Source organism: Teleopsis dalmanni, chromosome 1 (genome assembly GCF_002237135.1).
Source record: "Teleopsis dalmanni isolate 2A chromosome 1, ASM223713v2, whole genome shotgun sequence".
In the NCBI taxonomy this organism is placed as follows: domain Eukaryota; kingdom Metazoa; phylum Arthropoda; class Insecta; order Diptera; family Diopsidae; genus Teleopsis; species Teleopsis dalmanni.
The window spans coordinates 201,901,907-201,913,259 of record NC_051846.1 but is presented as its reverse complement, the minus strand read 5'-3'; positions in this window follow the sequence as shown (position 1 = coordinate 201,913,259).

Here is an 11,353-nt window from a genome sequence, read left to right as displayed (position 1 = left end):
AGTCTAAAAAGTAACTTTAAGTTGTGTAAATTTTATTTAATAATCGATATAAAAATATATTTTAAATTAAATTTTTTTTATAAAAATTTTACAAACAATTTGCTTAGTCCTTTTATGTATTCGAGTTTGGTTTGATTTTTTCTTAAACTAGCTTTTTCCTTTTTAGTTTTTAATATTGCAAAACATAATTGTGGTCTTGTGCAACTATAAGGAATATTTTTAACAATATGAGAAATTTATTAGATTTATCAGCAGAAAATATTAATATTACCTTCTCCTCAACCAACTCTGCCCATTTCCACGCAGGAAATGAGCAATATTGAACCCGAATGGATATTTATTCAATGGGAAGCAGTGCATTTATGGAAGAATATGGAAGCAAAGATGCGCATTTTTAATACAAAATTTTATTGAAAAATCTAGATAAGGAAAGGAAAAATCTGTTTTTCTTTTAAATAATAATGTATTTCTTGTTTGCAAGTACTTTTTTGAACTTGTAGTTTTAAAACAAGACTACATTTCACTACTGATTAAACATAACTTTTGTTTGCTTGAGAAATTCTAAAATTATATAGAAACGTAGTAAAAATTATTATTACTATTATATCCTTGACAGAGTTAAAGTCTGAATACTGATTAAATTTATCAATGTCATGCAGAACATAAGGCAGAAGGTAGGAAAAAAACTGCTCCTTGATATACTGTGTAATACTTGGTAGTATTTTTTAATTCAATCGTAAACTTTACACTTAAACTGAAAATTATTTTAAAACAAATTAAAATTGTTGTCTAAATTATTACAACTTCACCTCTCTTAGACGTTTATTACCTAAAATGTCCTTACAACAATAACAACAAATCTTTTATTGAACATTTTAATTAAAAACTATTTTTCTGTTTTTGTCCTTAAAGAAATGCTGGTATCATTATAATCTGTTATTCTTTTGAAAAATATTTAAATTTTTTTTGAATTGTTTACCTTAAAATAAGACAATTAAGGACATTGATATATTGACAGGATTATCTCAAGATTCAATTTGCTTTTATACAACAAGAAAATGTAAAAATTTTTCTTTTGTTTTTCTTTTAGATCAATATTATGAGAGAAACTTAATAAATATAGATTAAATTTCCTTTGTGGATGAACTAAAGGAAATGTATATTTATAGTGGTATGAACTACAATAAAAGTTTTATAATAATATATGACAAAAGCTATTAGGTTGGAGAAAATTGCAGTATTTCTCTTAGTTATAAATTCACTCAAATTTTTGTTAACCAAATATTGCTTTTAGATACTGAATATTCTATATAAAACAATAGCAGTTTTATTTGAGTTAGTATCTAGTCAAACTTTGATGTAATCAAATATCATTTTATGAATTTTATTGAAGCAAAATTATTGTAGTAAACTCCTTCTATATAAATTATCTAATCATTTATTTTATTAAAATCAACAACACATTATATATTCAACCAATTTTATATAATTGTTTTAAAATCAACGACACAGCATATCTGCCACATACCACCCTTCACTATCACAGTTCCGGGAAAATTGACCTGAACATGTACTAAACTCTTTTCTCATGGCAATTACGGATATTACAAGACAGTCTTTTTTTTAAATATTTCTTATAGGACTCACTCTAATAAGCAGACAGTGTATCAGTTGCTATGCCAAAGAGGGAATGAAATTAAAATTAGTTTTAATGTCTTTATTCAGAAGAGCAGACGAAACCTCTGCACTGTCTATGGGATTATCTTCTCACTCGTACTTAACTCCATCTCAAACACGAAATAGTTTCACATAGATATCACCAGGAGTTATCACCTGAACAATAGTTGGTATTGCTTTCTACGCTATGACAATTCGATATTGACAATGTATATTGTAAATGTATTATAATCGGTAATGGAAGTATTGCTTCTCAACAAAACTTAACCTATGACTTTTATACGTTTACTCAACGTCACTGCCATATATACTAACCTAGAGTAATTAGTATATAAAGAAAAGTACACACCGAAGAGTTAATAAATGGAACAATGAAATTTCCATCACCACTGAACTATACAAAGCAAAAACTGTGAAATGAACTGTAAACAACAGGACTTAGATTACCGATTTATCTTACATTCGAACTACATTAACATAAAGCAAACATATGTACTTAGATATAGCATAGGATTGCCATTAAGTAGTATTATCTGAACAATCAAGACGATGCTGAAGGGTCGGCATATACAAACTAATAGGCTTATATCTTAAAGTTCTTCACAAATAAAACGTCTGTTTAATGAACTTACTTATTAGAAATGTTTATAAAAGCAGTAAGGTTTATATCACAAACCCATTCCTCGTCAACGATCAGGAAGATTTTGTTAGGTATTTGGCGGGATTGGCAGGGAATCATCTACTAAAAGCTGCTCCCCTACGGCAAAAAAGTTTAACTCGAAATAGTACTGTCTACAAAGGGACCGTGTGAAAGAAGCAATCATCCAGAAACGGCCAGCTTTGGGCAATAGGAGAGATATTGTGTTCCCTCAGGACAACGCCAGGCCACATATATCGATAATAACTAGCTAAAAGCTCCGGAAATTTGATTGGGAATTTCTTATGCATCCACCTTATAGTCTAGAACTTGTACCATGTTATTACCATCTGTTCCTGTCCATGTGACTATATGTCACTACTAATCCTAACGGATTAAGATGGTTTGTAAGAATGACAAACCAAATCGACAGTTTTGACAGACTACCAAAGTTTTAATACTAGCAATGTTTATTACGCTATTGTGACGAGTATTATCTTCTTGCAAAGAACTACTACAAGACAAACACTTCCATAGTTCATCCTTCAAATTAAAATTATTTTAAATTAATTTTTCAAAATTATTTATATGAATTACAATTGGAATAACTTTATTATTTACAAAATATGTTGCCAAATAATCGTCTGAGTTACGGAAATAAATATAACAAATTGTTTAAATTTTTAAAATTTATCACAACTTTCCATTTGGTTGATAATGCTCTCGTATGGTATATATAACAAAGTATCTCTTGCACAGATTTCTATTATTTTGTTCATCCTTAAGTAAAAATGACGAGATCAAAAGGGAAGTGAATAATGGAAAATAGTCTGTTGTCAAACAGAAAGTCACGTGCACTTCTCTATTATCCTTAAAATATGACTACAAAATGCGAACAATGGAAACCCTTTTATGCTTTTATGTACCCGCCCTTTCCTTGTCCCCAAAACAGTAACTGATGCACTCTTGAACTGCGCTAAATTGAAATGCTTGCCAACAAGAAATCCTCATGATTAATTTTGTGCATCCTTGCATTACGTTTTTATCACTGCAGCTTAAGATGCAACAGGGATTTGTTAGCGGTAAGTAAACAAAACTGAGTAGAAAATAAAATAAATGTATATTTGTCTACGTTGTTGCACAAAGATGTCTTTTTCAATTTTTGAATAATAAATTTAAATTATTTAAAACACAAGCTTGCCAAGTGAATGTAGTAGTGAATATTAAATTTATATAGCTGTTATGTAAATAATGTCTTTATGTGTTTATCACTATAATAGTATATAACAAAAGACCTTAGAAATGTTGAGAAACGTTGGTATTCTCATCTCTAGGGAGGATGAATTAATAAGATATTCTGCTTCAAAAAGTAACCGGTCTACATCTCTAAGCAATTCAACTTTGTAGTTGATCAAGTACTGCTTACACTTCTTCTCACTCCTGTTATCATCATTCTTATTACAATATATCTTTAATGACTTCTAAAAGAATGTTAGTGGCTACTTTGAGAATTTAGATATCGCGGATAAAGCAATCTATTTACTAGCATTTATATATATATAGTACATACCAGCAGACTATTGTAATATCAAACAGACTGTTTTGAATTTTGAGAAAACTATATTGAATATTGAACAAAATATATAATTAGAAGTATTTTATATTCCATATAATATGTTGTGGTTTTATAATTAATATGAGATTAAGGTGCCGGAAATATATTACAATATATAAAAACTGTATCGGAATTTAGATAATAATAATAATAGTCATAATACCACTATAAAATTGTCACAAATTACTCTTGTATATATATACCCGATATATATATTTATATATATATATACCCGATTTATATATTCAGTTTTAATCTGTGCGAGAATATTACAAGTTGAAACGACCTTACCTTATCCCATAGTGGCAGTTTTGATCTGAGCAGCAGTATTTTCAGGCGAAACCTCGTTAACTTGTCGGATAGTGAGAGCATAAGTCTTTCTGACCCTGATTCAAAAGGTTGACTGTCATTTTTGCTGTTTATGTTAGTTATAGCTTAAAAGCTCTACTATAGTCATTGTGGTCGATTCGGCTGAGAGCCTTTTCCATGCTAATTTTCGATTCTATTATACTCTAGCATGTTTCTACTAGGATATCACAAATTCCAAATCATTGAAATTAGAAAAAAAGTACTATAGTCATAAAACATAACTACGCCAAACATAAGTAAATAAATAAAGAATAAATAAAAAGATGAAAGTAAATACTCTACTTAAAAAATTTTAATTTGTAATTTAAACGTTTGCATTGCCTAAATAATTAATGAGATCCATTCAATGTAAACGCTTAATGACAAAAGCCTTTAAACCATTCTCAACGTGCTATAGAATAGCTACAGATTTACCGCTTAAGGATGTTTACTAGTTCATCCTGGCATACCTATATTAACTATTGGATTTTTGTAAAATGTTTGTAACTTCACTGTTTTGAATGTCACGTAAATTTCATTTGTTAATAAGAAGAAGAAGCAAAATCCACTAAGCAACTGTCAGCAAGGATAACTGCATGAAATAGCAGAATTATATTTAATCAAAATTTCTTGAAAGTGTTAAAATTAAACTCTGTCGCTTAAGGTAATTCCTCGTAGTCCAATCGTTGGATTGTTTTCCACGTTGTATCGTTAGTCTTCATTAAGCATATTTTGTATGCAGATTTATTCGCATGTTTGCTGTTTTCATTTGTTTTGATTTTCAGTTATCCTTCAAATCTCTTCTTTTCCTTTCGTTTAGTTCTGTTAACAAAATGCAATGCTCTACTGATACTCGTCCTGTGTATATTTCATGTGCTGTTCTTAAGTCTCGGTTTACATACCTTACTATAGTTGTTACAAATTTATTTTAACTTAAAAATATAAAATATTTTGAGTTTATTTTAACCATATTGGAAAATAAATTTAATTTAAGTGAAAATATAAAAAATTCAAATGAATTCTTATTAAAAGATACTGTCGAATTTCGCAATGGTCGTATAAGTCTAAGAGGATCCATTGGTATCACCGGTATAATTAAAAAAATTTATCAAAATAGTTATTATAAAACATTTTTTTAATATACTTATAATGCTAATCATAAATGTTAATTACCAGTGTCAACGTAAGTGTTTCGATATCCATTTGAAAGCTCAAATTAATTATATCAGTTACTAGTGTATATGATATAAATATTGATTAATCAAAATATATATAATCTTTTTATTATTACTATAACCAGAACTCTGTCAACAAAATGTTAACAATCATATAATATTCTATCGTTTAACTCTTATTGGAGCATAGGGCTTAAACAAAACATCTTGTACGGTTGTGAGCTAACTGCTTAACTTCGCCCCAAGACCTCCCGGCTACTTCAATTTCTTTTTCTTACATTGTAGGAACCTATTCAGGCACCCTTCCTATAAAGAAAAGCGCTGTTACGATTGTGATATTGTATGTTATTGTTGAGGTTTCTGCTATATTGTCGTTGTTATCTGATAAATTTACCATTCCCAGAACCATAGAGCTTGTAGCATTTGCGGGAGGATTTCGCATTAGTCTGTTACTTCGTAGGATGGATGTGTCCACGTTGTTATGATTTATCATTACCATTGTTGGTAGAGCTTAGTAGTGTCAACTACCTCTTTTTCGATTAAGCACGAAAGCACTATCCTTCTTGGAAGTTTGGGAGCAATGTAGCTGCCCAATATTGTTGGCTCCTCCTCTACCATTTCTTCTGTATAGTCCTGCTGAAACAACTACACAAGTTCTCTGACATGACCTACAATCCAAGTACTATATCTTTTGTATATTCCTGCTGAAACAACTATACAAGTTCTCTGACATGACCTACAATCCAAGTATGACTGTGTGGCCCTGACCAGATACCCTCTATCAAGTTTAGCCCATGAGTCGACATACTTTACCGATATGTGGCGCTTCGAGAAAAAGACGACGAGTTTAGTTCTGAACGAGAATCAAGTTCTGATCTCGTACGTACGTGTCCCAATTGCTTCAGGATTAAGGTGCTAGCTCTGTCCTCCATTCTACACCCCAACCAATTGATAGTTATAATATAAAAAAAATATATATGTAACATAATATATTACTAAAATATAAAAAAAATGTTGATTAACGTCATTCAAGTAGAACAACTTACAAAGTGTTTATGTGATAATATCTGTGTAAAAACCATTCGAAGGACTTTTACTACTAAAACATGCATTTAATTAAATTTATTAATAGTAAATTTGAAAAGTAAAAAGCAAAAAACTTAAAAAAAGACTTTGAAAACTTAAGTTGAACTTTTCGTTGAATCTCAGAGTCAAGACTGAAATATATTCTCTTCCAAAAGTTTCTATAAAATATGCAAATTCAAGTCAACCTTAAGTGTTCACCAGCACAAATCTAAAAAAATGCTTAATTCAAATGTAAAACTGTCACTTATCCTGAGATTTATGTATCCTTTTAATTTTCAAGTGGATATTTGTGGTTAGTTACGAAGTGTTTGTAACTGACAATGCTGAAAGTAATTTGAGCGAATAAGAAATCTGAAGCACATTTTATTATGTTAAGGACATACTTTTTTAAGGATTCCAAAAAGAATTCAAATTGTATGCACACAAATTATTCAACTAAAACCAACTGAATTTCAATATTTTCAAAAAATTTTGTATTTTAATAAAGAAATTTCGTTTTATTTTTTCTTTATGCAATAAAAAGTAGTGCACTTGAATAAATTTGATACAGAAACAAGGACCATTTAATATATCCATATCCAAGGAATACAAAATAACATAGAATACTTTCAACACTGAAAGTCTTAAGTATTGATATTTATTTTTCTAATTTTTTTAATCATTTTTATTTTAAAATTTTTATTAAAATGTGTTTTGCTATAAAAAATAATTTGAAAGAAATTTAATTTTAATACAGTTAATACAATTATTGGCAGGATAACTCAAAATTCTGAAGAAGTCATATATGCCATATTAGACTGAAGATCTCATCATTTCACTAAACATAAAACTTTGATCCTTAAATTATAAAACTTAATTTGTTTATTCGGTCAAAACATTAATATCATGTTTCCACTGCAGCTACAACAATTATGTTAATGAAATTAAGATTTGGTCGTTTCCATTGTATGCAAGTGAAATAGATTGCTTCTTTGCATTTTACATATAAAATATATATATATTTCAAATTTCGATAGTTTCCCTTGTGGGAAATTTATTTTTAAAGGTTGCATTTAATATTTTTTCCCTTAAATGAGTTGATTTATTCATAATGAGCTCATTTATATCCAAGCTCTTTGTATTGTATATGATCCTCTTTAGTGGACTTAATGAGCAAAACCGCTTAAATTAAACCAACGAAAACATAGTATATCATACTAATCAAAAAACTTCTCATTTATAATAGTGCAGTAATTTCTATCTGAAGTTATGGACTGAAGGAGGCACTGCAGGAGTTACAATTCTGACTAAAAATCAAAGTTTAATACATTTTCTAATTTCTAATGTATTAAGGTATATTTCCTACAAGCTATTACATAAATAACTCCGAGGTCAAACAATCAAAAGGAGACGTCAAAAATTGTAAATAAATATGAAATTCCAATACACAATTACCTCGTTGTGCTGGATCTGTTCTCACCTTTGGATAACTTCATTAATGTAAGCAAAAAACTCATTGATACCTTCTTAAAATAATTGGACAGTTTTTCCCATAATAAAAAAAAACATATGAATAGTCCATATATATCTCCGTATATGTTTAGAATATTTTTTTTCCGAAATATTAAATTTTGTCTGTTATATTAGACACATTTTTAAAAATTAACAAGACCCAATAATGTGTGTAGAACTGACAGTTTAAAGCATAGATATGTAAAAAACCGACACACTTATGATAAATTTACTCGTGGTAAGAATACATAAATTGAGTAAGACTCTTGTCAGCCCTTATTAGCCCTTGTTAAACTATTATCGATGTTACAATTTAGTGCTATATGTCCATTAAGCTTGAGGGCTGAGGTGGCAGCCCAAATATCATGTGTATTCATCTCCACTACTTAAATTACTGAAATCATAGTGGCTTGACACACTTTAATATAACCTAAATAGAATCGGTACATATACATTCATAATGCAGGTACTTACACACATTCAGATATATGTTTCCATTTCAATGGTATTTTTTATCTATCACCAATTTTTCTAAAATAACGAAAAAAACAAAATTAAATAATAATTAAATTTATTTACATATGCTACATGATTTTACGTTATTTAAAACTGTGTTTGTGGTTCTTTCTTTCCTCTGCAAAATTTAATTAAATTAAATAAAATAAATTTTTTATTTATTATTTTTTAAATTAAATCATTTTGCCAACCGCCAGTTTTGCAATTAAAAATGCACTAAAACCGAATGAACCACCGGAAACTAAAAAGGTCAACCACAGTTTAAATGCAACTGTGAAGAAAAAATATTGAAAATTAGTTAAATAATATTAATATTAAATTAATAGAAACAATTTTCTACCGAAAATTTAATTTAAAGAAGTTCAAATTGCAATTAAAATTGCATTGTAAGTTATGGGGTGAAAAAGCGTTGGTTAAGGGCAATGAATAATAAAATTAATTGAAATTAAGTAATTAAATAAATATTGTAGTTAAAAAGTCCATACCCTTCCATACCCTCTCTTTAGTGCACCTTAAATTAAAAGTTAGTTAACATGAAAATACTCACTTTTACTAATTCTTCTTCTTCCTTGGCGCAATAGTGTCTTAAGCCTATCACAACATACCCTTCCATTTTCGTAGACTATTTCTATCCATTCGACAACGCCTGTTCTTTACAAATCTATATTGAAAAGTAACCGCTTTCCAATCGATTAGTTTGCATAAAGGTTAGAGCCTTACTTCTACATTGTGACCGAAAGGTTTTCGGAGGTTCTCATTTAAAATTCGCGCGCTGTATATTTTTCGATATTTTAAGTTTATGTAGTTTGGCAGCACTGTCCTTAAATTACTATGCCAAAAAATGAGCGGATCTGTCGGACAGTTCGTTTACGGCAGCTGTTGAAACCAGTTCACCTCAGTAGTGCGTTGCGAAAAAAACAATGGAAAAAAATATTGAACAAAGAGTTTGCATCAAATTTTGTTTTTCGAACGAAATTTCGTGTGCAGAATCGTTGCGAATGCTACAAAAGGCTTATGGGGAATCAGTTTTATCGAAAACTCAAGTTTATGAGTGGTACAAAGCCTTTCAGGACTGTCGTACGACCGTCGAAGACATGCCGCGTTCTGGACGACCTTCGACCTCTACCACCGACGAAAACATTGAAAAGGCAAAGGAAATCGTGTTCAAAAATCCTCATGTGAGTGTTAGAGAGATAGCACGAGAGCTAGGCATCGGTCGTGAGATGGCTCGTTTGATTTTGGTGGACAATTTGTGTATGCGACGTGTCAACGCCCGGCTTGTTCCGATTCACCTCAATTTGTTCAACATTATCAACGATTTTAAGGCCAAACATTCAATAAATACCATCGAACAGCCACCGTATTCACCTGATCTTGCACCGTGTGACTTTTTCCTGTTTCCCAACCTCAAATTACCACTCAGAGGAACGCGTTTTGAATCCATAGAAGACGTAAAACAGAATTCGCAGAGGGAACTCAAAGCCATACCGGAAAGCGCCCTAAAAAATGTTTTGCATGATTGGAAGAACGTTCTGGCCTTTCGTGCTACGCTTCTAATGGAGCATATTTTGAAGGACGATAAAATAATATTGATGAAGATTAAGAATTTTGCGTTTTATTTATTTATGACCGGAAACTTTTCGGTCACAATGTATACATGCCCATATTTTAGTTATTCTCCAACCAGTAGAGTGAACTGAATTTTACCTGGATGATACGTAGATGAAGGCTTCAACAAAATAAAGTTTATTGAATTAATGGTAAGAGATATATCCATCCTATTTGCTGATGCTTAATTACTACATAATTAATTTAATCCTGTTTACTTTATTTCTTTTCGTCACTATCTGAAACTTCAAACTAAAAACTATCTGAATTTTCTACTATATTAATATCTACATACGTATATACTGAGTCAATTAATTTTAATCGGATGTATCGGTTGCTCAGAAAGTAATATAGTAAATCTTTACCAAAATTTTCTCAGATGTGAATCTCTATATTTGCAGTTTGACGACCTTTAAAGTAAGAACGTCCCACATAAGATCCTCCTTCTCGCACTAAAGATCTAAAAAACAATTCATGTATTATAGATTCCTGACATATACATACAAAGTTGGCACGATTTCATTCAATAAAGCATAGATGTGTTGCACCTTAGATGTCACAAAATGAACGCATAAAATTTAATTCAATGCTTATTTTAATCGCTAATTGATTAGTAGTGGTACCATTATGCTTATCTGGGTTCTCTAATTATGTAGTGTTAACATATGCAAGTTAATGTCACATCAGAGTCACCAGTTTTTACTTTGTCTATCGTCACCAATTGTAGAATTTTCTGCTTCTAATTTTATGAAATTAATTATTTGTAAATCCAACTATAAACACCCAATAAAGGTTAAAAACGGATTACTCGGAAGGAAGTGCTTATATATTTCACAGTTCATGTATAATTTTTTATATTTGTCTAATGTTCTAACAAGCTATTCAAATTTCTGTTAAAAATTATGTTGTACTCGTATAATATATTACGGAATGGTGTGATGTTGTCGGGACTACATCCGATACATGTTATATAAATCTTTTCAACTTATTATGCAACGGGTAATATTAACATCTGAATGGTTTCAATAAGTTTTAAATACAACTCTGTCAAGGTGGTAAAATTTTTACTTGCATTTATATAAAACAACACTGCTAAACTTGTCAAATATTTATTAAGTATTTAAAGGTAGTATAAAGGTTAGTAGTATTAGTTGAAAAAAAAAAATTTGATAGAAATATATTTTTCATTTTGTTACTGAA